This window comes from Tuber melanosporum (genome assembly GCF_000151645.1).
Source record: "Tuber melanosporum whole genome shotgun sequence assembly, scaffold_3, strain Mel28".
In the NCBI taxonomy this organism is placed as follows: Eukaryota; Fungi; Ascomycota; class Pezizomycetes; order Pezizales; family Tuberaceae; genus Tuber; species Tuber melanosporum.
The window spans coordinates 575,092-580,696 of record NW_003298974.1 but is presented as its reverse complement, the minus strand read 5'-3'; positions in this window follow the sequence as shown (position 1 = coordinate 580,696).

Sequence of the window (5,605 nt, the reverse complement as noted above, 5' to 3'; positions counted from 1 at the left end):
CGTTTTTCCGAGTAAGGTTAGCCTACTTATGGGTGGTTCCTAGGTATCAGATCCTGGTATTCCTAACATGATCATCTTATGCCTCAGGTAGCAAGCATGGTACTTGCCCTGCTCCTTCTCGCTACTTTATATTTCTATACTGAGTACCTTACATTGTTACTTATCAGCAATCCCTTAATGTTAGTTTAAGTAGTATTTATTGTAGTTCAGACAGGTGTCTCCTTCTTATCTTAGTGGGAATAGCTTTGACTCTGAACTGTTTCCTTCTTAGTATGGGTTCTCAGATTCACCTGGGATCTTATGAAGTGATTAGCTATATGGTTCCCACTAGGGCTGTACATGGGGTTGCCTGAGTTATGTATTGTAGTAGGTGGTCATACTGATTGCAAGTGAGATCTACCTTTTGTTGCTCTGTTTCTCGTCCTCTTACTCTACCTTATAGAGGAGGCTGCTTGGTGTACCTTTTGCCTTTCATTATCCTGTACTTTTGTCTGATGTATAGAGTGAGCCTTTAGGCTGATTCTGACTGCTTTTTACCAGTTTAGTGGGGTTTTAGCTCAGCTGGGTTGGATGGTATAGTGCTGCTATGTTTGGGTACTAGTGCTGTCCCTATTGTAGCTTCCAATCTTGGCCAGTAAGCTCCTCCTAGCTGAATCATGTCAAGGGTTGAGGTTTTGGTGGTACTGCTAAGTTGTGGTAGCTTACTATAGCTAGTTATAAGTAGTCCTGTAACTGTACCAAGATTCCTCCCGATTATGTAACTGTGTGCAGTTCCAAAATCTCTCAGCAAGTCTACAACGTGCATAACAGCTCAAGAGAAGATACCAGCTCAACAGAAGAATTGAAGAAAAATTTATTTCATATTCAACCATGACTACCAATTCTTCTAAGCTGGTTTAATCTTATATTCCGCCTCTTAACTGTCTGTTTCAGTTCTCTAAAAATCGGCTTCTAGTTTTTTTCTTTTTGTTTATGAGAGTTTTCTCAAGTCTTTGGGGTTGCTGCTGAGCCTACTGAACCTTCTTTTGTGTGTTTTCCTCCACTTCTGAATCATAGCCCTTGCCTGACTATCATATAAGATGCCTCCCTGTTACACTGAATGGCGACTTCGGTTTTGTTGGTTGCTACATGCAAGTTCAGCTGCTTTGGTATGCTGTAGATCGTCCTGCACTTGAGCAGCCAAATGAGCTTGGGTGAGACTTCTTTTGATAACAAAGTTCAAAGAGTTTTGAAAGCCCAGTGACACGGGATTGGTGTCCCAAATGTGATCAACATGTCGTTTGAGGAAATGTACACTAGGCGGAGTGAAGGGGTGTTCAAGTGTCAAGTATGGTGAGGGGGTTCGTAGTTCTGACTCCACTGGTATACCTTGGTAGATTGATAGAGGTGTAAACTCCCGTAGTTTAGATAGCACAATTTCAGGATTGTAAGGAAGGAGACCAGTTTTGTGGAAAGCAGAGATGATTGTAGTGCTCTTAAAGGCTTGATCTCGAATTGAGCTGAAAGCAGATAAGAATTCAACCTTGTTGAAATCAGAACCTCCTGTGCTTGTAGCCTGCTCTACGATGTCGGCATGATAGTGCTTGAGTGGTTGAAAAACAACCACATTTCAAGGTTGCAGTAGATGGGTTGCATGAGGGGGGAGACAAAGGGAATAATGTTTTTTTCATCGTAGTAGTCAATGAACTCCTTCATGCAGTGCGATCCAGAGCCATCGAGTAAAATAAGCCTGTAAGCTCCAACCTGGCGCATAGCGGAAAAGTGATCAAAGTGATGTAACCTCATAAAGAAGAGATAGTCGTTCGAGTATCTGGTATTGGAAACACAAAGGAGGAAGTGTCGATCAAAGATCTGTTTTCGTGTACCAGTCATCCTGGTATATTATACCAGGGAGAATCAACATTGGAGGTAGAACACTATCATTCCTACTAACCACCTTGCAGGAAGTGACCAGTTCCTGATTGCTGGAACTGGCAAGATATGATTGCCGGTCAGGATCAAAGGTGATAATCCACTGATCCTTCCTGATTCCAATCTGGAAACCCATCTTATCGAAGTTGTAGGTCTCAGAGGGCATAATTCTGCACTCATCACAAATCTATTTATACCTGCTAAACCAGTCCAACAAATCCTCCGGGTGGTGAGATTTTTTCCTATTATAATCAAGAGACTTTTGCTTCTGAATATGCAACTCGGGATGCCACTCTAGGAAATGTGGAGTCCATGTTGGGCCAACAGTTAGGGGGGAGCTCCCAGGTGAGGCAAGGCTGTATTTCCATTTAAGGATCGTATTTGCACATCTAGTCACCATAGGAAGTCGAGCGGAGGTTCCAATACTATCTAGGCATTTTAGATGTAGCCAGACGGCTAATTACTTAGCTTCAGAAAACCTTTTATTGGTCGAGCAATGTAGAGACTTGGATTGATGTCTGTCTACTGGTGCATGCAAATGACCTTCCGGTACACTAAACTTGTGGGCAATGGTGGTAATATTAGGCTTTTCAATTTCGAAAACCTTGGAGCAGGCAACACTGATCCTTGCCTCGGTATCTGCATAGTTCTCAAATATTTTGGGTATGTGATCATGGAGTTCTATGGGGCAAAAGGAGTTGGTTTTATTAAATCTTCCGGTGAGCTGGTATCTTCCATTGAGCTATTATGCATGTTGTAAACTTGCTGGAAGATTTTGGAACTATGCGTAGTTACATAATTAGCTGGAATCTTGGCACAGTTAGCTGTTCAGAGGCTTACTGCCTGTAGGACTGAGGGGGCTAGATGGGTACTATGAGAACTCAAGTATGGAGCTTGGTTGGGAATGCCTGGAAGGAGAGAGGCCTTTTGCGAGTATCGCGTATTGGCATGTTGGGTAAAGAAGCTAAGTTATGAAATCCTACTCAATTCATACTTTGCTAGCTTGGATAGTAATCAGTGACCAATTAGCTAGGCTTAGTTGAGTTGTTTGAGTAGGGCATTGCGGAAGTAACTTTGCTTCTTTAGCTGAACCATGAGTATAGCTCGAGGAGGAAGCTACTACAGGTGGGAGATAGGCCCCATGGGACTTCAAAGTCCATTGTCATCCTTAGCTTTCTTTTATTTAGAGGTTGAGTAGATGCTAGTAGGATTATAGAGTAGCCTCACCTGTAAGAGTTTCTATAATGATGGAGGATTGTAGGCTGATATTTGGACTACATGGTAGTTCTTCTATTATATTTTTGTAAGAGGAACTTGGAGGACTGGTACTCCACCCAGCCTTGGCTATGCAGAAAGGTCTTGCAATTTCAGCTGCTGGACTTTATTGAGCCCATACCAAAAAGTCTATTGTGTCACTCCGAGAAGGACTTTCTGTAATATTAATAGTTTAGTACATATAATTCATGTTGGAATATAGCACAGGTGTATTTGAGGTGCAGGACCAGAGGTTTAAATTAGTTCATAGTGAGTAGTAGTTACTGGTGGTAGACTAACGCGGTGGTCCACCAGTCTGGGACTTGTCATATGAGTATAAATAAAGTTAGATTGAATTACATAAGTTATTTCCAAGCAGATATCTTTCAGAATACTACTTTACATTCATTGCTCATATATCTCTTTAAGGAAGGGGCCTACAATGAGTATAGTGGATAATAGTTGTTAAAAGTGTATTTAAGAAAATATCAGTATTTTCTGAAGTAACTGGAGACAAAAAAGTAAAGATGGCTATGCTATACCAGAAGTAAAGAATTGGACATATTATTTTTACAATAAGACATTACTTATTATATGAATATATTTTAGGAGTGATTGAGGAGCAATCTTAACAGCCAGTACCTTGCTATCTTATTGTTTTACACCTGTGGCAGGCTACTACTGTAATGAGACTTCATGGAGTAATATTAAAGTTAGCCAAACCTATTCTCATATTAGTATTAAGAGACTACCGCAGTAGGAATAGTGGTAGAGTAGAGTCTACTGAGTAGAGGTACTGTTAGTTAGATATCTCAGTTGGATATGCTATGCTATACTAAGAAGTACATAAGTACTAGTAAGAAGAGGTAGTTACCCTACCGGGTAGGATAACCCAAGTAGTTAATTTGGAAGTTACCCAGAATTGCTTAAAGGTGGATCAGGATAGAGTAACTCTACAGACTAGGGTAACTCTAGATGCTATTACCCTACCTTCAGACCAGAGTTACCCTGTATTAGGCCATAGATTACCTTGCTATAGAGCCAAGGTACCCTACCTTGAAATTAACTTGTTATACAGAGCTTTAGAGGAAGTTACTAGATTGTTTGTCACGTGAGACTACACAGGATATTACAATCTCAGGTTGTATGGATCACTCCTGCACAACCAGTTGAGCTCTGAATAATCTGTAACTCAGAGGTGTAGTGGCTAACACCTACTTTCGACCCCATTACAAGTTCCTAGCATCATGGGCTACAGCCTGGATGGTTGCTGTAAGCGTAATAAAAGTCTACAAGTGGAGATACTTCCGTCACACTGTATATGCTCATGCTGTCCATCCACCTGGAGGCTGACCCTAGTATATATGAAGAGGTAGAGGTAAACCTGGAGAATAGTCTCCAGGTGGTTGCATGCAAAATGGACCAGAACTGGCAGAATAATGCCACTTTGAAGTCAGCAGTAGTAGATACGGTTACAAGTAGCCTAGGATAAAATAACTGAAGTTCTTTGCCCCAAAAGCGTAATAGTATTAGAGAATCATTAAGGACTCTGAAACACTAGTCTGTGGTCATGATAAGACCTGCTTTTAGGAGGGCTGACTGTGGGTAGCACCAATTAGTGGTTAACCTCCAAAGTGGTTAATAAGGGGAGCTACATAGCTATTATCTAGAATGACGTAGAATAGAGTAGAACCGGATAGATATTCAGGGGCTGTGGATGCTTGTAGAAGACTAAGTCTATATAGGTAGAGAGTTCCATAGTTGGTATTGCATCCGCTCAGGCACGTCAACTCACTAGTGACACATCAGTGACATAATGAGTATTTATTCCTGCAGTTGCATTGTAGATGCAGCAGCTAAAATACTTTTGTCGGGTGAATGTCAGAAAACTACAGAGTAGTCTAGTTCACTACATAGAATGTTTGGTCTGATCTGTAGAGGTTGATCAGACAGCTCAAGGGAGTTGGGTACTTGCGAATGCAGACTAGTCATAGAGAGCAACTAGAAGCATATGAAATCTACTTATGTATATGTGAGTTCTCTTCTGGTCTGGCATTAACTACCTTTTAAGATCAGGACATAATTGAGTAAAGTTTTAGCTTAACAATATTAAGTCTTACCATTTTGGATCTTCAAACTCTACTGTCAAGAATTTGACATTTATTATATTTGTTCACTTTTGCTGAAGAATTCATTTCAGTATGGTGGCAACCTCGGGATCTCTCGTCCCTGAGGGAGCCCTCATCACATACACTTAACTACCAAATATCATCTTTCCCTCCTAGCTAGTGCTATATTACTAGCTACCATAGTACTGCTATTCTTTCCTCCACTGTGTATCTTGGGCCCTTTATTCCAGCCGTCCTTGGAGGATAGCCTGGATTCTTTTACACTTTGATATGCTCATGGCTTTATCATCTGGAGGGAGTTTGCCTCTTAC